The sequence below is a fragment of the Lactuca virosa genome, chromosome 3, assembly GCF_052849685.1.
Source record: "Lactuca virosa cultivar CGN04683 chromosome 3, Lactuca_virosa_CGN04683_v6, whole genome shotgun sequence".
Lineage (NCBI taxonomy): Eukaryota > Viridiplantae > Streptophyta > Magnoliopsida > Asterales > Asteraceae > Lactuca > Lactuca virosa.
Window position 1 is genome coordinate 44,637,436 of NC_136428.1, and position 26,706 is coordinate 44,664,141.

Consider the following 26,706-nt stretch of genomic DNA (forward strand, 5'->3'; position numbering starts at 1 on the left):
AGAATAATATTACATACCAGGATACCGATCGAACATATCACTACAACATGATAACATACTATCACATAACATGATATCTAACCCAATGGGCCGGCCTTGGTGCCTTTGACCCGTAAGTATAGTGAGGAAAACTCACATATCGATCTGATCAATAGTTGATGAGGTCCCGACTCCGAATCTCAACTCTAACCGACACTTGTCCATCCAAAATACCAAATTCTCAAACACCATCCAAAAGACCAATTCTCAAACACCAACCAAAATACCCAAACTACCCCTTGGTCCAACTTGGTCAAAGCCAAAGTCAAACTAGTCAAATCCATAAGTCAACTGAGCCGAGTCAACCTAGCCGAGTCAACTCAGCCGAGTCGACACAGTGCACGTACGTGGGACGTATTCCATATGTATGCAGGACGTACTCTAGCGTTGACCGCCATCGAGGGGCTTGACCACGTACGCGCTACGTACTCATATTACGCAGCGCGTACACCCAGTTTTCCTAAAATCTCTTTAAGAGCTTATTGCATTAAGTTCTTACGTCCAATCTTCAGATTCACGGTCAAAATACCACTGAGAGTCATAAAGTTTCCAACTTTATGACTTTACATGTCCATTAAGTGCTTAATCCATAAAAACTCAACATTTTAATGCCTTCAGATATTTCATACCATGCATGGAGCAAAACCAACCCTTAATACTACATTTTTATGGCTTAAGACCCCACCTAAGGTCTGAAAGGACGGCTTAATGGGTCAAGAACATTCCACGCTTAAGACTCATCAAATTGGGACCAAAAATGACATAAAATCAACACATAAAGAAGATCTAACAAACTAGCCATCAAGGTATGAACTTTATACCTTCAAATGATGGGGAATGATGCAAAACTTCCAGATCCAAGCTTGCTTCTAGCTTCCAAGCTTCATCACCACCTTCCTCTTCCCTTGAAACACACAAAAAGCTCACACTCAAACTTCCAAATGCTTAATGGGGCTAGGGTTTGCAAGAAAAGACGTTTATGATGATGGAGGCTGGAAATGGGGAAGGAAATGGGGCTTAATGATGTTTAAATATGGGCAAAACCCTAAAGACTAGGGTTTGGAATATGGATACGCATGCCTTGCGTACAAGTGTACGCCTAGCGTACTAGGGCGTGCCCTAGTACGCCTAGCGTACGCACGTACGCACAACGTACTCCTCAAGACCCAAATTTACGAAAATGCTACTAAGGCCTCTTTTTCACTATTCTCTCACTTAGGGACCAAAATGCTATAAATGTCAATATAAGGGTCAATAATGAAAGTGCCTCAAAACCAGATGTTACAATGACACATAACAATCTCTATTGTATGTATGGTATGCAGTATTTTGGGGAAGTCATTAAGCTGTGTGCTTACAGTGTATGTTTATGGTTTTAGGTACCTCCGGTTCGAAAGGGATGGCACAGCTTGATCGTAGCGCATTCACCCATGTTTCCGTATTTTATGATTTTGGGATTGTACTCTGATAATTATTTTAAATTTGACATTCTTTTGAATGGTTGATAAGAATAAATGGTGTTTATATATATATATATATATATATATATATATATATATATATATATATATATATATATATATATATATATATATATATATGTTTATGGTTTTAGGTACTTCCGGTTCGAAAGGGATGGCACAGCTTGATCGTAGCGCATTCACCCATGTTTCCGTATTTTATGATTTTGGGATTGTACTCTGATAATTATTTTAAATTTGACATTCTTTTGAATGGTTGATAAGAATAAATGGTGTTTATATATATATATATATATATATATATATATATATATATATATATATATATATATATATATAGGGAAAGATCAAATGAGAACACCTAAAAGGTTGAGAACGCGAGAACAATTCTGGACCAATCAATATATAAGGGCATATTAGTAATTGTATATTTAAATTAAATTAAAATAAAATAAAATTCAATCAAATTCCCTTAAATTTAGGAGCAGTTACCAAAAAAGAAATAAATATTCAATTTTTTATTTTTCTTATTAATGGAATATAAAAGACATTTTTACCAAAATTTATCTTAAAACTGAAAAAAAAAATTAAGAAAATCAATTTTTTCCTTCTATTTCACGGTTTTTTTTTTCAAAAAAATGAATAGAAATCGAACCCTAAATTAATACATTTGTATTCACAAATGATTTTTTTTTCAAAAAACCTGATAGTTCTCCAATCACAAATGAATACACATCAATTTACAAGTAATCCAATTCCTTTTTTTAATCGACTGAAAAATAAAAAGTGTAAAAATTATCATTTCTTCATAAAAAGAATACCTCTAATCATAAATAAATACATTCATTAACACATGATTACACTGCTATTCACAAATGAATACACTGCTATTAACAAATGAGTTCCATGTTATTCACAAATGAATAAATGAATACCTCTCATCATAAATAAATATATTCATTCACACATGAATGCACTGCTATTCACAAATGAATACACTGCTATTCATAAATAAATACACATTTTAACATTAATGAATTCATCAAAATATAATATAACTTACATCTAAAAAAATATAGAACACAATACAATTTTTCATTCTCCTCTAGCTCAGCTTTACCATTTGGTTTCCCATCAACTTTAGGAATAACTTTGATGTTAAGATCAACCACGGAGCTAGAAGCTTCAACAATTCGAGCATAAGACTTTTTGTTAACATCATTGACAATAGTAACCACTGGGATGATTTTGATTTGGAATCATTATCAACAATCATCGGCTCATTATCCCATTTAAGATCCAAAAAACTAACTCCCTGTTTCATTTTCAAATCAGTCCCAGTATCTGATCCCATCTTCACATCATCATTTGAACCCTCATTCATTACTTCATCATTGCCACTACCAGAATGCTTCATAATCTTCATAGGAATAAGAATCGTAACATGAGATGTTTCATGAACAGGGGAGGTACAAGGAATTTTACCCAAAATACCCTTAGCATGGATTCCAGCATTCAAAGAAGAAGGCGACGAAGGTTGCGAACTGTCAGCCTTGGATTGGGAAGAATTGAACCCTTTAACCATATCAGAAGTAGCTTGTATCAAAACGAATCCCTTTTCTTCCACCAAATCATTGATTGTCTTATTATTTCCATAAATTTGAAAAGTATTCTGAATTTCAACGTTCTTACCACCATCGATAATTTTATCCATCGCTGCTAGTTCAGATTTGATAAAATTTGGATCAACATTCTCCTTGCCACATCCCGATTTGATTACATCTCTAACCCCATCGCGCAAAACATACTTTGAACCTTCCTCTTCACCAACAAAACAGAGAATCGATTGATTAACTAAATCGTAACATATGTGTTGGTTGTTGTCATCGGAACCCACGATATCGAAGGGTGTATCTATGTGTGTGTTTGTGTGTTGTTGGGAGGGCCAAGAAAGAAAGTGGATGAACATCAGAAAGAAATTGAAGTTGAGACTGGTTAAAATGGAAGCAATCAGGTCCGATGAACAAAAATCGAGTTGTAGGAGTGCTCTTCCGCTGATTCTATGGCCTCCTCCGACTCTGATATGTTCTATGAGATGAGGCGGTGAGATGAATAATTCTATGAGATTAGGTCAACAAAATAAAGCGACATAGAGTAATTATAGGAGTTTACAAAATTAGGGTAATGCTTATTTACCTTAATAGCCTTTACAATTTTTTTTAATTTAAAATTTAAAATTTAAATGTATTAATAATTAGAAAAATAACAATTAATTATAGCCACACATCTTAAAACTTAGATGGTCCAGATCTGTTCTCGCGTTCTCAACCTTTTAGGTGTTCTCATTTGATCCTACTCCTATATATATATATATATATATATATATATATATATATATATATATATATATATATATATATATATATATATATATGGGAGGACTCATGCGAAAATGCAAATAATTTGCGAAAATGCGAAAACAATGAAAACCTATGAGATTATGTCACATCAACCTTATATTTTGGATAACATGATGATAATCGATGATACATGAGAAATTGTTTCATATTAGCAAAGCATGTTTGTTTTACTTTTTTATTATGAGAACTTGAATTTAAAAGTGGTTAAGGGCGTGAATAAAAAGAGAAACGGTTGTTAAAATCACATTTAAATCTATATTACCAAAACACTCTCCCACTTAACTTATTATCTTTACTTTATTGCTAATAAATTAAATTTCTAAAGTACATGTGTTTGATTTTTATAAGATAAAATTTGTTTTCCCATTAACCTCTATATATATATATATATATATATATATATATATATATATATATATAGAGAGAGAGAGAGAGAGAGAGAGAGATTCATATGTTTCCTACAACTATTGTATGCATGTGTGAACCAATAAGAATTTAGCAATAATTTAGTTATTAATTAAAATAATAAGGATAAATTAGTAATATTACATATATGTATTAATTAATATCCAAAATTAACAATTGATATCCCTTTATTTAAGGGATTAGTTTTTATTCATTAAAACCCTACTCCACCTATAAACACCACCACCCATCGTCTTCAAGTCGACCACCCACCTCTGCCCATGGATGCATAGTCTTGAGAAACAACAGCCGACACCGGTCCCCTTCAAGACGACACCACCGTTTTTGTATATCAGCACCTATGTACCCTCAATATCATCTTGATGTTGGTCAATTAATAATTCCATTCTAGGTACCCTCAACTCCTTTTTTATTTTTCTGTCTGCGTGTACATAACATCAACAAGGATTTGATTTCATTTATTTTGAGGGAAATTGTGGGAAGTTGAATGTATGGTTTATTTACAATAACTATTATTTTACATAAATATGCCGAAGCATTATGTGGATACATGAATACAAAATTTATTTAAAAAAATATAATTGCAATTAACGTGTTACGATTCACACTTCATACAATGGAATGAATATATGGACTTGGGAATTATCAATATAAAAGCAAATATTTTCTTCACACAATGGAATGAAGTTATTCAATTTATGATGTGTTGGTATTAGCTTGATTTGATTATGTGAAAATATTAGGTTTTTGATTTGCTTATGGGAAAAACATAATTTACGTTTAATTATATATGACCTATTTTTTTGGTAATTTTCATGAATAACAAATCAATACTTACCATTTGGTTTGTTTTTTATAATGCCTAACAAGTGTTTGTTGAAATGCCTGAAAGAAAATCTATAGAATCTAACCATGTGGTATGAATTCTGTCAGAAGTACTAGCAACATATGTTTTATGTAATATTTATATTCTCATAGAATAAACATGTTTTTTGCATTATGATATTGAAAGAAAGTACATATAGAGAACGATAGTGTATTCTAATAGAACGTATTTTATGTATAAACATTCTAAAGCATAGAATGTATAAATGCATTCTGTCAGAATGTCTTTAAGAATTTTTGTTAACAACACGTATATGTGCTTAATTGATAATACTAACGAGTAATGCATGTTATTCTTTAAGAATGGGTTGAAAAATGAATCAAATATTGATCATAAAAGAGAAAAACTTGGAATCGAGTTCATCAAGTATATTTGCGAAAAATTACATTCTTGTGATAATACATCACATTTTCATAAGAATAGTTGGAATCAAGTGGATTCATGTGGACCATTGAAGAAGATCAGTTGTATTTGTTCAATAATTGTATATTTAAGAATACTATTTTTTAGGAATTTTAATCATTTTTATGTTATTTTGTTAGAATATGTATAAATATATTGAAATGTATAAATAAGGCTACCAGTGTTAAAGAATATATATGAATTTATATTTAAGTTCGGATGTATATGAAGAATAAAATCATAGACCCTCATTCTAACTTCCATGCATATGAAGAATATGTAGAATTCTTAAACCAGGTTAATTATCAAATTTTTTTGAATTGGAACTAGATTCTGTAAGAATAAAATCGAAAATATGTTTACTAGTTTATAGTTGGCATTCTGTCAGAATAAATTCGGTTATGATATAAAATCACGTTAGAATTAAAACTGAATTAGTTTAAAAATTTTCAAAATTTTAAAATTAGGAGAATTAATTATCCCTAAAAATCCAAAAATTTCCTTTTTTAAATATAGTTAATTGTCCAAAATACCCTTATGTTGAAATTTGTGTGATTATACGGTACATGTTATCCCATTGTAATATCATAAACTCTCATATCATGATCATTGATTATATTTCATCTGTTGGTCCAGATTTGTGCTTACGAGCACACAATAGATGTCAGAAACATTTGAACCTAGCTCTATATATATATATATATATATATATATATATATATATATATATATATATATATATATATATATATATATATATATATATATATATATGGAAAAGTTAATTAGAGAATCATTATTAATCAAGGAACCAAAGAAACAATCCAACGTGTCGAAATTTAAAGCGATCAACAGCAAAAGGAAGGGTTGTAAACTTTTACAATGGAGACACATGCATCGGATTATAACAAAACCACTTCTTTTTTTTCGTTTAAAATTTTTTTTAGGCCATGTTTTTTATCGAAAAAAAAACCGAATATTCCGCTGTTCACGATTTTTCGTCCTCTTTCCATAGAGATCCATGATGATATATAAAAAACGAATTTTTTTTCGAAAAAAAACTCACTTTATTTTCTTTGTTGAAAAGTTAAGGTCTATTTTTTTATAGAAAAAAATTTACTAAATATATCAAAATGCATACTTTTTGGTACTTTTTAAACATGGATTCATATTCATGTTAAATAATAAAAAAAAATGATATTTCAGTTCAGATTCACATTGTGAACCTGTTCTGATTCATATTGTAAACCTGTTCAGATTCACATTGTGAACCTTCTAAGATTCACAGTGTGCATAATAGTAAGTCACGTTCACAATGTGAATTTGAACTGATCGAGCTTTTTCACATTCTGATCGAGGTTTTTTTTTTAGGTGGTGTTGATGTTTATTAATAGAGTACAAAAAATTATTTTTTTTGGTATAATTAGTTTTTTTTTTATAAAAATAAACTTAAATATTGAAAAAACTAACAAAATGAAGTGGGTTTTTTTTTTCGAAAAAAAAAGTTTGTTTTTAGTATATCAACATAGATCTCTATGGAAAGAGAACGAAAAATCGAGAACAACGGTATATTCGGTTTTTTTTCTGATAAAAATGTAGCCTAAAAAAAATTTAAACGAAAAAAAGAGGTGGTTTTTTGGTAAGGAAGTGAATTTTTTGGTATAATCCGGTGTGTGTGCGTCCAATATACCTTATATATATATATATATATATATATATATATATATATATATATATATATATATATATATATATATATATATATATATATATATATATATATATATATATAACACCTTTCACCGAATTCAACCGGTTACCACCTACAACCCCCGCATTATGATCGTGACCACTATCATCGATTACCACCTACGACCGCCAGCATTCTCGCCTACCCCCCTTTAACACCACCATAATACATAGAGACTTGTCGTTGCTGTCCACAAACCCTAGCCAACACCACGACCAACCACCCCTCCACCACCAATTGTCGCCAACGTCTTCATCAACCTTCTCCTCCACTCACAACGACGAAGGTACATCGATTCTTTCTTTCGGGCTCTTTAGTTGTGTGAGTCTTTGATTGTGTATACAAGTCATGGTTTATGCCTGCCACCACCGACCCTCTTGTAATTTAGGTATTCATGTCGATGCTTCTGAAATTTGGAGCCCTAGAATCGAATGTCCAGGTACTTTCTACATCTGTTTATCTGTTGTGTTTTTGTTGATTTGTTTCATATTTTATTTTGGTTTTAGTTTTTGAATTTATTTTAGTATGCAATTTGGATTCAGGTTTCGCAAGCAAATCTTAATTTTTTTTTTACCCAGATACTTTTTATTTGAGGTTCAATCTCCTTCTAATCGAAGTTCCTACAAATACTTTTCATTTTAGGGTCGACTGATACCATGTTATATTTAATGATTTCTTTTGAGAACAAGAAGGCAAGAAAGTCACTGCCATTCACTGCCCTCATTACCCAGGTTGTCTCTCTATCTCATAATTCCCATGGTTCTCTCTCTCTCCATCCCTCTCCCATAGTTTCACTGTTCTAATACCATGAACACCAAACGCCACTATTCTGATAAGATCTTTCATATATTTGTATGTATATTCTAAATCTATGTATGTATGTTATTGTCTTTTGTTTATATCTTTTTTCTGCGTCTTATACAATTCCTTTGAAAAAACTCAGAATTATAGCAGGAAAGCACCATTCAGATCCGGGTCTTTAATGATTGAGAAGGTCTTAATAGCTATAAACATCATCCACCAGTCCTCCATAACGATTCATTTCAAGGTTTAGAAGAATGTAAGGAGGGGTAATTTGGTAATTTTTAAGTATGTCAATATTACTAACATGGTATACTTTCAAATTCAGAAACTACAGAAAAAGACCCTCCTTATAGCCAACCATGATTTTTTCTAAAGGGTATTGTCATTTGAATTGTATTTTTACTCATTTTTGGTTCTTTGGCAAAGTGAATTTACCGATTTTGTACTTTAAAAAATGTTTTTTAGCTTATTTCTATGTATTAATTTCATGAGTCAGACATTAGGTTAGAGTAGATTAGATTAGTGTGAAGTTATCTTAACTGGCGTAACAATATCTTTTACTCAACTGGACATGATACTTCACTTGAACAAATGCTCCCTGGATGGTTCTCTAAGGTTGTCCGCAGACTGGTTCAGATTTATGTGCAGGATAGGTTATATTTGATGAGTTGTAGTTTTTTTTTGTAAATTAATTGTTTTTTAGTTCTTATTTTTATGAAAATAGATTTGGATTTGGATTTGTCCAAAAAAAGGTCATCCGAGTGTATTTAAGCTATTATGGTGTTACATCCTTTAGTTTCTGAATTAGGTTTAGACATTATTAAATATTTTTTTGTTATAATTTTCTGACAAAACTAAAACAATTAAAGAAATATATTAATTTGTTTGACATCATTCGTGTTCAAAATTCTTTTTACTAGGTTCATCCAGATGTTAGTGACATACCCTTGCATGTATGTTTAAATGATAGCAATGCAAATGTGTATTGCATTTAATTTTGTTTTATTGACTTTTTGGTCAAATGATGTTGTCAAGCAAAATAAACTCTCATGAAGTAATTGTTTTACATGGACGTGTTGAGGATGTTTTAAACTAATGAAAAGGTTGGTGTTATACTTTCAGATTGGATTTTTCATCAGAGTTTCTGGTTCTATTTATATCTAATATATTTTTTGTATTGTATAGAATGCTTGGGAGTGCTATTGTTGCTAGAGATCGATGGTTAAGACCCGGTGGTCTTCTTTTCTTTCAAATGTTTTTCTTATATGTTTTTTATTGTTGAAATTTGCAGTTTACCTTTTTTTAGTTAATTTTGTTTGGTTTCCTGCAGCTATACATGCCCCCTTAAGGCTTGAGTCATACAAAGGGATGCCAAACTCCACATCATCAACCACCTTCTCATGTTCTCCAACACTATTACCGAGGAAAGAGAAACGACAAGATCTTCATGAGAAGACACAAAACCTCGACATACCTAACACGGGGTGCGGTGTTATTAACAATTACCCTTATGTCATGAACTATATACAAGTTTTGATAAAAGATCATTGGTTTTGAATCTATAAGAATAAAGATAATTGGAATAATGGATCTAGATAATGAAAGCTTTCATCTCTATAACTTATTTGAATAATATAATATGATCATCTCTGGAAAAGGAAACATAAAATACCTAATTACCCCTTTGTAAAAAAAGAAAAGCATCTGGAAAACTGAATTTTAATCAATAGTTATGTTTGCTTGTATATATATTTATGTGTGCTATTATTTCAATAAAACAATTCTATAAATACTTGTATTTTTTTCGGTAGCAGTGGTTTAAAATTTTGTGATTTATTTGCCAATATACATAAATGTGTTTAGTTGTAAATGTATTATGCGAGGGCAACTTCCTTTAATTTTTGAGCATGGTTAATTTAGGTCGAAGGAAAATCAAATAAAGTAAAAATAGTTTTTTTAACCGGTATCAATATAAATTTGTAACTTCATTTTATTTCCTATGTAATTATATTTTATTATATTCTTAATCTATCCACTTATGAGCAACTCACCACCAGAGTTCCACATTATTTACGTTTTTTAGGCTTTTATTTTTTAAATTTATTCGTAAAAGACATGAACTTTCAAATTCATTTATTTAAAATAATAAAGTTTATATTTTCTCTATCTTGAGGTATGCAAAGTATCATGTTTTCAGTTTAATATAATAAACATTCAAAAGTTCCTAATTTGCAATGGATGCTTCTAGAAACTAATTTCTGAAAATACTATTGGCACCCGACACTTGGTGCGGGTAAACGACTAATATATATATATATATATATATATATATATATATATATATATATATATATATATATATACACTTGTTTCATGTAAAACGAATATGGAAATCACAATAAAAAAAAACTTATGGATTGTCCGAAATAAAAAAGATAGGAAGGAAACCCGATTTGTGTAATTTACCCCGAGAAAATAAGGTGTTATTCGTATTATTTAATAATAATAATAATAATAATAATAATAATAAATATGTATTTCATAAGAATATTAAAAAGAATACATAACATAAGGAAAAATACAACACATAAGGATAGTTTGAACAAAAAAAAAATAACACATGGATAGTCGAAACAAAAAAAAGTAACACGGAGAGAGTCGAAACGAAAAAAATGACACACATATAGTTGGAACAATAAATAACATAAATATAGTTTGAACGAAAAAAATAACACATGCATAATCTTAACAAAAAAAAAATAACGCATGGATAGTCTGTATGAAAAAAAATAACATAATGATAGTCCGAACAAAAAAATTAAAAAAAATAAATAATCTGACAAAAAATAATATAGTAATAGTCCAAACAAAAAAAATAACACAATAGTAGCCATAGAGAAAAAAATATAACACATGAATAGTCTAAAGGGAAAAAAAATAACACAAGAATATTTCAAAAGAAAAAAGTACAAAAGAATAGTCTCAATGAAAAAAATAACATATGAGTAGTCGGAACGAAAAAAAATAATACATTGATAGTCTAAACAAAAAAAGAACATGACTTGTCCAACCGAAAAAATAACATAGGATAATCTGACCGAAAAATATAACACATGGATAGTTTGAATGAATAAAACAACACAATGATAGTTCGGATGAAAAAAATACAACTATACTCTCAATGAAAAAAAACAACACAAGGATAATTCGAACGAAAAAATAACAAAAGGATATATTGAACGAAAAAAAAATAAGACAGATAGTTCAAACGAACAATACCACAAAAAACAACAAGATAAGAAAAAAAAATAAAAATATATGACAAAATGACAAAAAAATATTAAAAAAAACCATGGTTCTAAAAAACGCGCCATGACGCGCCTCAAGGCGTGCCATGGCGTGAGGCGTGGTGTAGCCGTTACGAAAACGTCTAAGGCGGGTTTGTTAAGCATGACGCCCAAATAACGTGTCAATGCGGGCCTTATCGCGATATGACGCGAATTTTTTCAAGGCGCGAGTTTTTTTTGTTTTGTTTTTTTGATTTTTTTTATCGAGACTAAAATAGTTGAGTTTTTGTTAACTTTTTATATTAAATACTAATATAACACTTCTAAAAACTTGATATACTTGATAAAAATCAATAATTATATGATTTATCTCTTGTAATATATAGAAAATAGTCACGCCTTGAAAAACGCCATGACTCGCCAAGGCTTGTCATGGTTTAACTTTTACCTTGCCGCCAAACCACGCCTCACGTTATTTAGAACCTTGGAAAAAACAACTAAAACACAAAACTTCAAATCAAGGGCTGTACGAATCAATTGGGAGGGATACATAAAGAATTCCCTTATTTAAATTGAAAATAAAGATATTACAAGACCACACAAAAAAAAACTTTATGATAAAAGAACATATAAGGATAACTAATTTAAATTTTTACCCTTAATTTTTTCATGAATTTTTGCCTTCATCGATAGCAACACTTCAAGATATTCGGGCGCCAGACCTTTGGTGTTCGTCTTAAGAATTGTCAATTCATTGAGTAGTTCTTGATGTCAATGGATTGCTTATTCTCGATATCTTCGTTCCCCATCAGCCCTTTCTTGTCTTCAAAGAATTTATAAATGTCCACATCTCAACACATTTTTCTCTTGTTGCACTACAATATGCTCCTTGATTTTTCGTGTAACGTCCCATTTCACAAGCTAATTTTTCATCTTTAAATAAGGTAAAATCACCATTTACATAAAACCCAAGTTATGAAAACCCATTTTTCCGAATTATAGTAGTTTGAAAATCAGAGTAATATAAATCATACGAAGTCTCCATGGCTGTTGATGAGTGTGTACAGTCACGCCTTCACCTTCCCACGATCACCAACAATACCTGAAAAACACTTAATCCACAACTGTAAGCTAAAGCTTAGTGAGTTCCCCAAAATATCACACACCACAATATACATACAATGCATGAACACATGAGCATTCAGTCTGTCTGGCCCGCGTCGCAAGGCCTTCAACATGACTGGACCGCTCCTAAGCCTACAATCTGATTAGACCGCCTCGCAAGGCCTATAGTACACCTAAACTACTCTCTCTTAGCATACAACTGATCCACACCTGGACTACACCATACTGCTGGCCTGTCCGGGTATCTTGGCCTACAACACAAAGTAGGACCACCCTAACCCACCACCCAATATGTCGACATATGTAACAAACAAGCAATCAAGTACACATACAAACACATGCAACTATTTATACCACTCTACGTATCTAACAACTCAATATTGCAAACCAGACCCCATATAGTAAACTACGCCACTACCGACAGATCTCCAACGAATGCATAGTTATATGTAACCAAAGGTGGGATAGACATTCGAACAGGTGATCCAGCTCTAGATCCACAACCAAATATGGAACATGCAATAAAGCCTACATCAAGAGTTCTCAGGCTATCCTACGTGACTACATACAACCCCTAGGGCACTCCACTGGATGATCACCAACCTACTGGTACTCTAACCATCATACCACTACTCTTATATCCTGACACACAAGGATATACACTGTAACACATAGTATAGTGAGAAAACTCACCTGAAATGCAGGCATGGAAACATAGAAACACCCTCATTCCCTGCATCGATCACCTTCGCGAACCAACAGACACCAAATACAGATAAATCCCTAATCAATAACCCAATTCCTTCAAGTTTGACCCAAAGTCAAACTGCTCAAAAGTCAACGATCAACAGTCAACAAAAGTCAACGGTCAACCAAGTCAACGCTCACCACAATGCAGAGACCTCTTGGCCACATCGTGGGAATACCACGACAAGATAGTCATGAATTAAAGAACCACCACATCATGGCAAGCCCTTTGCCACATCGTGGGAACAACCAGATTGCCATATTCTTCATTAATTTCTTAATCCTTACATATATAAGCACAAAACTTTAGATCTACTTCTTTTTAATGACTTAATAGATAAAGTTTCTAACTTTATCCACTAGGACTCCATTTTAAGGCTAAATCTACAACCCTAAGTCCATTAAGTCCTTAATGATGCAAAACATGAGCATGGACACAAGAGGACTCCAACATGACTCCTTTTTCTCATTTTTTAGAACATGTTGACCACATGAGTCCATCCTCAAGCTCTGGAGTTCTTCAACTCCAAAAACATCCAATAAAAGGGACCAAAATCCACTAAAATGAGCTCATAATTGAAACAAGAAGAATAATGGCCAAGGTATGAACTTTATACCTCCAATAACTCAGATTTCTAAAGATGATTTTGCATCCAAGCTTCCTTCTTGTTCCCTTGCATCCTTGTGACTTCCTTCATCCTAAAGTTCCACCAAATACAAGAAATGAGCTTCAAATCAAAATAAAAAACTCTCAAATCTTAATGGAGGCTAGGGTTTCGTTGATGAGGGTTTGGACGTGAACAGGATGCCCTAATCTTTGATATTGGTGCTGAAATATGGAGGAAACTATAAAAATCATGGACTTGGGGTGTATCAGCAACCACATCGTGGCCTTACTCTTGTTACGTCGTGGTGACCATCCGGATGAACATTTCATGCATTTGGCATGCAATGTCATGGTTCTCCATTAACCACGTAGTGGCACAAGGTTTTTCCAAAAACCTTTCATCAGTGTAGGGCTAGGTATTGTCAAACTTTCAATAGGAAAAGAAGAAAAGGTCAAGGGCATATGTTGTTGGATTAGGTGTCTAAGCCCATAACTATATAATTGGTATGCACTTGACCTGATAGTAGCATGGTCCTTTTGGGTTGCCTTCACCAGAGCAATTTAATAGGATGTATATTTGAGAAAGAGGTTATTTGTGATTTATTAATATATTATAATAATAATATATTAATTGAGAAATCATATTATTTAATTGGTATTGATCAAAAATTAATTTAGTGATCAAAAGAGAGTAATTAAGTTAACGGGGACAGATAAAGTAAATCAGTAAGACATATAATTTGGGCTAATGATCCATGTTGATTAGGGATGGACTAAATCTATGTGAGAGTCCATGAAGATTTAGTCCAAAGGGCCTATCAAATGAGTTATTGGATTGCTTAAAGGCCTAAGTAAATGAATTAGGGTTTACAAGTTAAAACCCTAGGAATTCCACACTATAAATGTAACCCCTAGAACTGCCAAAATCGGCCAAGACTTCCAAGATGAAACCCTGGCCGATTTTTGGTGCCTCCTAGCCTCTCTCTCATAATCCTCCATTGTTCTTGGTGTTTGTGACTTATTTGAGGTATCACATTTGAGGTACTAAGCTCTTGAAAGGCCAAGTTCTATAAGCTACAACAAAGAGGTATTCATCTAACTTGTTTTATGTTGTAAATCTCAAAATTGTATGCTAATTAGGGTTCATGCTTTGGATAAAAGAAAATTGCATGTATAACTTGAGAAAACTTAGATCCAAATCATTAAGGTTGTATGTGCACCATATGATTGTTATATTGCTCAAAACCCATCAGTGGTATCAGAGCCTAGGGTGTTTTCTGTTATATTGATGCATTGGTTAATTGTTCAAAGCTAAAGCAAATCGAAATCTGCTCTCTGTATGATGAACTCGGCGAGTCCATAATGGGACTCGACGAGCCAACTCGACGAGTCCATTCCTTGACTCGACGAGTTGGATCATCTGTTGGCAGATTTTCGGGTTTTTTGGCCAGATTTGGATTAGAATCATTACCATAAACTACTTTGACTGATAAAATTCATTTGTTATGATAAGGTAATGATTATCCTCATCTAATTGGAGGATAATTGTCAAATTTTAAGATAATTACTTGATTATGTGATAAATTAATTATTTGTAGAATTTGGTTTGAATTAACTTTCTATATGAAATTAGATTAGGTCAAATTTTGTGATATAGATAAATTATATGATTAATTTAATTGTTTTCAAATTTGATCTAAGAGGTTTTGAGAAGTTTCAAAACTTTCCCTCAAGTTTTGGAATTTAAAATTTGATTAAAAAGTTTTGATTTTGAAATATTTAAATTCTAAACCCTAGAGTTTTAAAAGTTTAAAATTCAACCCTTATACTATTATAATATTAATAACTTAATACTTATATATATATATATATATATATATATATATATATATATATATATATATATATATATATATAAGACAATCAGTCTTACCGTTAGTAGGTCTCATTCATGAAGCTGGTCTATAAGGGGGTATAAGGAAATTTCCTATAAAATGGACATTGAATGGGTTTCCACTCTTACCCACCGCTTCCTTGACTAGTGGAGGGTCGTTAGCCGAACGGGTAGGATAGGACATTAATTCTCATTAATATGTATATTGATAATTATAAAAGTAACTAAATGTTTTTCATAAATTCCCAATCTTAGTTACTTTAGGAAAAATGTGAAAATGGTGCTATTCCATGAAATTGCACTTTGCACTTTGCACCTTGCCAAGTTGTTAGTGGAGCGTGTATGGTTTACTAGCACACTAATTTGGACTAACAAGGGTGGCAAAGGGTAGCTCGATGTTTCTCATAGATCAATGGAGCGTGTGTGGTTCACCGGCACATTGATTAGGTGATAAATGACATCGAGAGTACCACACATATTTACATGGTTATTCACACCTTGTTTGTGATCCTCGGTATCCCAGTCACAAACTTGAAGGGCATAATCGAGATTAAACATGACATTGAAAAGTTCAATGAATCTCAAAGAACTAGGAATTTCATAAAACTTAATTCTTTTGAATTTTGGTTTTGTGTGGTGAAAATTGGTAAATCGTCATTTACCTCCCTTCAAATAATTTGCAATTAGATTATGGCATCCCTTTTCTAAGTTGTGAATTATTGTGTTCGGGTCCTAGCCTTAATATTTCATTTGGGTGTTATATTAAGGAATTTCTATTTAATGAAACTTGTCTTTCTTTTTCAGATGTATACCTCAAACATCGCTTCAAAGTCAAACTCTTCCGACTCTTTCTCCCTCATGAACTTATGTGGGAGGGTCATTTTCGATGGGTCGAATTTCAATGACTGGATTCAAAACATTCGCATGGCCATTCGATACGAGGAAAAGGAATATGTCCTCGAAAAAGAGCTAGAGGATATTGATGAAGAAACTGCTACTCCTGAGCAACTGGCGGAGTATAGGGCTCATGAGAAGGACGCGACAAAGGTGTCGTGCATCATGCTAGCCACTATGACTTCTGATCTTCAGAAGTCCTACGAGGACTTCTGGCCTTTCGAGATGCACCAAGACTTGATGGAAAGGTACCATCAGAGTGCTCGACAAGAAAGGTATGAAATCATTGACTCCATGATAACAACAAAAATGTGGACCGCTTGCTAAAGTTGAATCTCAATTTTGACGAAAAGTTGGCTATCGACATTATCATACACTCTTTACCTCCTTGTTATGATCAGTTCAGGATGACATATCATATGAACAAGGAGGAAGTCAATCTAAGCAAGCTTCAAGGCCTTCTGAGAACTGCTGAAAGTAGCTTAAAAGGCAAGTCTGTTGTACCCACTCCTACTGCTGCTACCCTAGTCCTGGAAATTAGACATGGGAAAGGGAAAAAAAGGAAAGCTCCTTCAAAGAATCACAAGGGAAAGTCTCATGATGGATCCTATTCTAGTGGGTCCAAAGGTGGTTCTGCTACTCCCTCATCCAATCCAAAGCAAGCAGAGTGCTTCTATTGTCATGAAAAGGGGCATTGGAACGAAGCTGCCCTAAATTCTTGCAGGACATTAAGGATGGAAAGATAAAGCCCACCTTCGCATGTATTTACACTATTCAATCTAAAAACTCATCACATACTAGTTCTTGGGTCCTTGATACAGGATGTGGTTTTCACATTTGTTCTGAATTGCAGGGTCTAAGAAGAAGTAGGGATGTGGAGCACGGGAAGATGAACTTGATCATGGGGAATAGGAAAGTGTCGCCTGTCACCAAGATTGGAGTTTATTCTTTATTGCTTAGTAATGGGTTAGGGTTAGATTTGAACGATTGTTGCTACTCGTCAGAAATGGCGAGAAACATTATTTCTTTTCATGGTTTGTATAAACAAGGTTTTAGATTTTCATTTAACAATGAAATTGGTTCTATTAATGCTTTTTATAATGGTAAATTTTATTTTGAAGCATTGCCTTGTAATGGTATATATGAAACTATGATGTTGTAGACAACTTAAGAAATAATGTATTCCATATTGATTCGTCCAATGGTTTGGACAAGGCACGCTTGTGGCATTGTCGTCTTGGACATGTCAACAAGAAGCGCATAGCCCAACTACAAAAGGATGGAGTGTTGGAGTTGTTGAGAGAAAAACTTGAGACATACTTGAACAAACGTTAGAACAAGTATAGTTGCGGAATAGTTTATCTCAAAGGATCTAAAAGCTCAACAATAATAATAAGTTAACGAGTTAGATAATTAGAGAGTTAGTTGCGGAAATGTAAGGAAATATAAATGACAGCAGGTGTTATATCAAGTATACACATAAGTTGATTCTTAACAAGGAATACATTCAGACCAAGTTAGTAAGTAAGATCAAACTTAGTGATTAAGTCACGAATTACTTGCTCCGAAGAGAGATAATATTCAGTTATATTCAAGTGAACTTTTTGAGAGTAAGAAGGAGAGAGTAATAGCAGAAGATATATAATCAGATAGATGTAAGAGATGTGTAATTAATAAGAAAGATTGAGCTCTATATATAGAGACTCAAAGATTACATTGGATCAATTCTCTATGTGTAGCCATGCAAGGCATACTAGATAATAGAGAGTATTCTAACAAAAGTAGATAAAGAGTTAAACTAAGTAAACTAGAAAGTAAACTGCGGTTGATGATGACTTCCGATGAGGTTGCTGACAAGGGTTGACTGCGGATCCTTGAGGGCTGCGGTAGATCAAGTTCAAGAGGGTCACTTTTATGATTCAACAATTTCCCCCTAAGTGACCTCTTTAACTTCTCTTCAGTTATCAAGTTTTAGGAACTTGATTAGAATCCACCAAAACTTTCTGACATTCTCCAACCAGGTGGTCCTCCTTAAAATTTCGAACTTGACTTCGGCAGTTGTGTGTTTTGACTTTTGAACTGCGGTTCGACAAATTTCAATTTGATTCCTTGTAAGACGATTCATGGAAGTCATAGGAATGAAGTATTTGGTTTCATTGAGCTTTCGCTTAAAGATGACTCCAAGATCTGGGAAGTTTGTTGCACCCAGAGATCTTTCTTGATAACCTTCAGTAAGCATTGGTGAAGGACCAAGTGGTGGTAGATCGAACTTTTTGGGATATCGAGAATGGTTATTCTGCGGGTTGAAGTTACGGTTGAACGGAGGTTTGTTGAACTGCTGATTCTTACGAAAGGAAGGAGGTGGTAGCCGGTTGAACTGTTGACTAACAAGAGCAATAGCCTTATGAAATTCTTCTTCATCATCATACTCTGAGTCAGCTTCGTATGACTTTGGAGGAGTGTCATACGAGGAAGAGTAGGATTGATTATGTGGCGCTTGTGCTATAAGAGCAAGTGGTCCTCTGAAGTCAGCACAGTCTTTGAGTACGGTGGATTCTTGTTCTTGCAGTTCCCCGTAAAGCTTGTAGAGAGACAACGAGTGAATCTTTCTGTCCCCTTGAACTATCATTTTAGCAGTAGTCCAATGTCTTCCCAAACCATTGAAAAACTGAAGGTTTGTTTCATGGTTACTGCGGATGGTGCCAGCATTAGATAACTTAGTGACTATCAGGTTGAACCTTTTGAAGGAGTCTTCCAAATTTTCGCCAGTATAAGCTTTGAAATTGTTGAACTCATTGAGTGCAGTTGTCAGCTTCTTATCTTGAGCTTATTCTGAGCCTTCGTATAAATTCTTGAGAACTTCCCAGATCTCTTTTGCTGATTTGCAGTTTATGATAATGTCGAAGTTGTCCGGAGCAACTCCACAAGAGATTTCATAAAAAGCAACAGCATCATTTTCCATTTTATCGATGTCATCTTTAGTGGGACGGTTCATGACTGGTTGTAATGCCCGTGTGTCTAGGCTAGACATTTATATTGACATTATAGTCTAGGTTAACCTTTGTAACTCATTTTGAAGAAATGAAAAGGAATTATGTGAATTTTATGTGAATTATGTGTTTTATGCTTAATTATTAGGGCTTAATTAATTAAGAATAAAAATGAGCGTCAAAAATTAAATTTTAGATAAAGCCGATATCTATTAAGAAACTTGTAGTGGGCGTGACAAGGATTACGGATATATAAAGAATGCCGAAATCCGAGTTACCGAGTTATAACGAAGAAGTTATGACCTGTCGAAGTTTCACGACAAAACCGGCTCGGTGCTGAATGTCGTAAAAAGTGAGTTTTCGATAAACTACTTTTTAGCCTTAGTGATCTAAACGAAACTCGTAGTGTTCGTTAAACCGGGAAGTTCTATAAAAAGAACACCCAAATCTGACTTCGTATGAGGAAGTTATGATTTTTCAAAGTTTCAGCTTAGCAGTAGACAGCTAAAAACTCGAATTTTAGATCGAGTGATTTTTAGCCGACACGACCTAAACGAGAATCGAAGGTCTCGTCATTAGTAGCACAACGGTAAAAAGTCTGACGAAAACGGACGTCGGATGAAGAAGTTATGAATTTTTAACGGATTTCCTGTCCCGGTCTGTTAAAAATAATAATATAAAAATTAAAGTCAAAATTTGCCGACAAAGTCTAAACGGAAGTTGTAGAGCGTAATTTTACCTACGCGTGCATATAAAGAACATCAAAAACGGAGCTCGTATGCGAAAGTTATGGATTTTAGAAGTTTTTGCACAAAAACCGAGAACATTCGCATAGTCACAATTTGCCACGTCACCCTCGCATGAACAGTGCCACGTGTCGGATTCTGATTTGACCGAAGGGAGGTCCAATCCAAGGCTCGCATATGGACCGAACCTCGCACCGCCTAGCTCCGAGCCTCGCACATGGTCACGACTCCGCGGTCCAATCAGCAAGTGCCACCGAGGACCTCGCACGTGCTGACCACCTGCGCACCGGAACCGACTTCGGACACACGCCTCGGTCCAATAGGAGACTGCCAGCGAGCCTTCGCACCTGCTGCCCTCGTACGAGACACCCCCTGCGAGACCTCTCAGCCGTCGGATCAGGAGCTTCTCAGCCGTTGGATCAGAGCTTCGGACCCTATAAATAGAAGGGTACCTGCAAATCCTCTCGGGTACTTTTGGAAATTTACCATCTTTCACCCCTTTCTTTATATTTTCTTCATCTTAGAATCCCCCGAAGCCCCGGTATCGATTATAAGCCCCAGAATACGCCACGAAGAGCCCGTAAAGCCCGGAAAATTTATCTTTTCGGTTTCGAAGGCCGACTTTTGCAAAGCCCGGTTTCTCAATAAAACTCCCGGTTTTATTAGAAACGAACGTTTTAGGAAATGAATTGCTGCCCGATTATCATCAAAACTAGTGAGTGTATAGTCACTTTCATTTTACACATAGATATGAAGTATTTACCTTATAATACGTGCTATGTGTAAATATATTAATTGTTTATTTGAGGTGACTGTTGAGTTGATGTTTTATACAAGTTTTAAACTGTATAAGTATTTTTATCTACAAATATGTTGGGTAGAACATGGGTAGATAGTGATGTGTGATAAAATAAAAGTGATGAGAGGCCTCGTTGTGATTTGTGATTCAGTCATCTAGCGGAGTTTGGATGACGACCACGGACTTTCTAGACAGTCCAGTGGGAAACATTAGCAGGTCCGCAACCTGTAGGTGTTAATGAACTTGGGTGTTTATTCGCTGTACTCCATCCCCCTCATGGTTGCCTTTAGGACATGTATGGCTGAGGAAACCCCTTAGCAGTAGTGTCCATCCCGATGATATTCTTTAGGCTAGGTCCCTTGTGAAAAGTGTTTAGGGACGTAAAGTGAGGATAACGGGAATGGGTAATCAGGTTTATTATTACTGTGGGTTGAAAACCCTATATGCTCACCAGGCTCCCAAGCCTGACCCACTCAGTTTTTTTTTTATTTATTTTTTATTTTTTTATTACAGGTAGTGGACCTCGAGCTTAGTCGGTGGATGACGTGGGATTTTTGGATTATAGGCCAGTAGTTGTAAATAACTGTAGTAAGGCTTATAAGGTCTTGTTTATGCTTTTGATCTGTATCGGAACATGACATCCCGAGGTTTTGATATATATGAAAAATATATACCTTCTTAATGAAAGGTTTTGATAAACTTTTATCATATGTTGTTTGGGGACCAATTTCCGCAACATCTTTTGAAAAGATTTCTCTGATTTTATTTTAAAAAGCATAAATTAAATTGGTCTTTTCTGGCCGAGAAATTAGGGGATGTCACAGTTGGTATCAGAGCATTAGTTTAAGCGAACTAAGAAATATCCTACGATTTCTAGACTTAAACTTAGAATGCTAAGTGATGATTGTGAGATGAGTGTCTACCATATTTTAGACACGAGCACTAGTTTATTTTAGGAAGAACGCCTAAAATGCCCTTATGTGCTAAATGCTATATGTTGCCATATATGCCATTATTTGTTCGGATCTAGGGTCTGTTGCCGACCGGATCTGGAAACCTTATGTGTGTAGGATTCTAAGCGTATGATTACGAGATTAGAACTAACATGTAAACGTTTCGGAGTGATAAGGGAATTGACATGTCTAACAAGGATAAAGACCTAAATTCGCCTTATTCGGTATATAGATTGTAATGGCAAGAACTCGTAGTGGAGCTGCGAATGCAAATGGAAACAGGGATCAACAGCCTCAACCTCATGGAGTTGAGCAAGTACCTGTTGTAGGAGCTGCACCTGAGCCAATGACGATGGCTGGGGTACAAGCAATGATAAAGATGATGCTGGATCGCCAAATGGAGGAGACGAGGCGATTACTACAACAGAATAGGGAAGAGACTACGATACCTGTTGAACAACCCGTATTGAATGAAGGGCAATCAGTAGGAGGGAACTATAGTGGGACTCTTGGTTAAGCCAACCCACCAATAGTTAGACAAGACAACCAGGATGGAGGAGCTGATAGACGCGGGTGCAAATATAAAGATTTCATGGCATCTAAACCACCATGTCTATCCGGAAGTCCGACACCGGTGGAAGTCATGAACTGGATCTCCGAAATGGAGACGATGTTTGAAAGCTGTGAGTGCAGCAACAAACAAAAGACCGCACTTGCAATTCCTCTGTTAAAGTCTGGTGTGTTGAGCTGGTGGAAATTACTAGCTGATTCGATGCCCAAGGGAGAAGCTAGTAGGATGTTTTGGGAAGACTTTGTGCTACAACTGAAACTGCAATACTGTTCTGAGCAGGACCTTCTGGAAATTAATAATGAGTTCCAGAATTTAAAGAAGGGAAAGATGAGCGTTACTGAATACGCTGCTAGTTTTACTGAAAAGGTGAAGCTTGTTCCTTACCTAGTTCCAACTGAACTCTCTAAGGTCAACAAGTTTGCCCTCGGATTACCAGCAGACTTTGGTCCGATGGTTAAGCAAGCAAACACTTTGAAAGCCGCCATCTGGGCTGCTAAGAATGTGGAGGTTCAGATCAAAGAGAAGGGTCTGGAGAGGGCAGAAGTTGGTGAAAAGAAAAAATTTGAAGGAACTTCAGGTTCCAACAAGAGAAGCAAATTTTCTAAGTCTAAGAAGTTTGGAGGAGGAGGAAGTGAAGTGAAATGGTGTGAGAAGTGCAAGAAAAAGCACTCTGGGAAATGTAGCGAGGAGGTGACTTGCTACAAATGTGGAAAGACTGGGCATTATGCCAACGTGTGTCCATCCGACAAGAGGGTATGTTTTGAGTGCCATGAAGCAGGGCATGTTTTTAAAGACTGTCCAAAGAGGAAGGATGCAGCAAAGCCCAATCTACCACCAAAGCCGAAGGCGAGAGCCTTTCAGAAGAACTGGAGGGTATTCATAATACCTTTCATGTGTGCTATTTGAGAAAGTTCACAGGAGATGTGCCCGACATAATTCCCATTTCTGAGTTAAGGTTGGATGAAAACAAGAGGTTGATCGAAGAACCTGAGGCAATCGTTGATCGTAAGACTAAGAAGCTGAGACGCAAGATGGTCGATTTAGTGCTTGTGCGTTGGAAACATACGAATGGGCCAAATCTCACTTGGGAAACGGAGAGTGACATGATGAGTCGCTACCCGCATTTGTTTGCTGATGTGTAATTCCGGGGACGAAATCATCCTAAGGGGGAGAGAATTATAATGCCCGTGTTTCTAGGCTAGGCATTTATATTGACATTATAGTCTAGGTTAACCTTTGTAACTCATTTTGAAGAAATGAAAAGGAATTATGTGAATTTTATGTGAATTATGTGTTTTATGCTTAATTATTAGGGCTTAATTAATTAAGAATAAAAATGAGTGTCAAAAATTAAATTTTAGATAAAGCCGATATCTATTAAGAAACTTGTAGTGGGCGTGACAAGGATTACAGATATATAAAGAATGCCGAAATCCGAGTTATAACGAAGAAGTTATGACCTGTCGAAGTTTCACGACAAAACCGGCTCGGTGCTGAATGTCGTAAAAAGTGAGTTTTCGATAAACTACTTTTTAGCCTTAGTGATCTAAACGAAACTCGTAGTGTTCGTTAAACCGAGAAGTTCTATAAAAAGAACGCCCAAATCTGACTTCGTATGAGGAAGTTATGATTTTTCGAAGTTTCAGCTTAGTAGTAGACAGCTAAAAACTCGAATTTTAGATCGAGTGATTTTTAGCCGACACGACCTAAACGAGAATCAAAGGTCTCGTCATTAGTAGCACAACGGTAAAAAGTCTGACGAAAACGGACGTCGGATGAAGAAGTTATGAATTTTTAACGGATTTCCTGTCCCGGTCTGTTAAAAATAATAATATAAAAATTAAATTCAAAATTAGCCGACGAAGTCTAAACGGAAGTTGTAGAGCGTAATGTTACCTACGCGTGCATATAAAGAACGTCAAAAACGGAGCTCGTATGCGAAAGTTATGGATTTTAGAAGTTTTTGCACAAAAACCGAGAACATTCGCATAGTTACAATTTGCCACGTCACCCTCGCATGAACAGTGCCACGTGTCGGATTCTGATTTGACCGAAGGGAGGTCCAATCCGAGGCTCGCATATGGACCGAACCTCGCACCACCTAGCTCCGAGCCTCGCACATGGTCACGACTCCGCGGTCCAATCAGCAAGTGCCACCGAGGACCTCGCACGTGCTGACCACCTGCGCACTGGAACCGACTTCGGACACACGCCTCGGTCCAATAGGAGACTGCCAGCGAGCCTTCGCACCTGCTGCCCTCGTGCGAGACACCCCTTGCGAGACGTCTCAGCCGTCGGATCAGGAGCTTCTCAGCCGTTGGATCAGAGCTTCGGACCCTATAAATAGAAGGGTACCTGCGAAGCCTCTCGGGTACTTTTGGAAATTTACCATCTTTCACCCCTTTCTTTATATTTTCTTCATCTTACAATCCCCCGAAGCCCCGGTATCGATTATAAGCCCCGGAATACGCCACGAAGAGCCCGTAAAGCCCGGAAAATGTATCTTTCCGGTTTCGAAGGCCGACTTTTGCAGAGCCCGGTTTCTCAATAAAACTCCCGGTTTTATTAGAAACGAACGTTTTAGGAAACGAATTGCTGCCCGATTATCATCAAAACTAGTGAGTGTATAGTCACTTTCATTTTACACATAGATATAAAGTATTTACCTTATAATACGTGCTATGTGTAAATATATTAATTGTTTATTTGAGGTGACTGTTGAGTTGATGTTTTATACAAGTTTTAAACTGTATAAGTATTTTTATCTACAAATATGTTGGGTAGAACATGGGTAGATAGTGATGTGTGATAAAATAAAAGTGATGAGAGGCCTCGTTGTGATTTGTGATTCAGTCATCTAGCGGAGTTTGGATGACGACCACGGACTTTCTAGACAATCCAGTGGGAAACATTAGCAGGTCCGCAACCTGTAGGTGTTAATGAACTTGGGTGTTTATTCGCTGTACTCCATCCCCCTCATGGTTGCCTTTAGGACATGTATGGCTGAGGAAACCCCTTAGCAGTAGTGTCCATCCCGATGATATTCTTTAGGCTAGGTCCCTTGTGAAAAGTGTTTAGGGACGTAAAGTGAGGATAACGAGAATGGGTAATCAGGGTTATTGTTGATTGGTGAACTTAATAAGTTTATTATTACTGTGGGTTGAAAACCCTATATGCTCACCAGGCTCCCAAGCCTGACCCACTCAGTTTTTATTTTTTTTTATTTTTTTATTACAGGTAGTGGACCCCGAGCTTAGTCGGTGGATGACGTGGGATTTTTGGATTATAGGCCAGTAGTTGTAAATAACTGTAGTAAGGCTTATAAGGTCTTGTTTATGCTTTTGATCTGTATCGGAACATGACATCCCGAGGTTTTGATATATATGAAAAATATATACCTTCTTAATGAAAGGTTTTGATAAACTTTTATCATATGTTGTTTGGGGACCAATTTCCGCAACATCTTTTGAAAAGATTTCTCTGATTTTATTTTAAAAAGCATAAATTAAATCGGTCTTTTCTGGCCGAGAAATTAGGGGATATCACACTGGTTGACATCTTCCTAGTCTGGTTGTGGCACCGTCAGTTTGAACTGGTGTAAGAACAGGGACATGTGGTCCTTCTTCTACGGACGGCCATACATCTCTACCAAGTCTCCTTAAGTATCTTTCCATTCTCTGAGACCAGTGATGATATTCATTTGCCACCAATATTGGGGCTCGATTTGAACCACCAACACTATTTGAAACATTCAGAGATAACGCTTGTGCCATTTTTCCTTGTTTTTTTTAAAGATTTTTTTTTTTAAGAAATGAGCTTCAGTGGTATAGAAGGCCTTTTGAAAATCAGAGTTTTGTTTTCAAAAAAGCAACCACTATGGCTCTG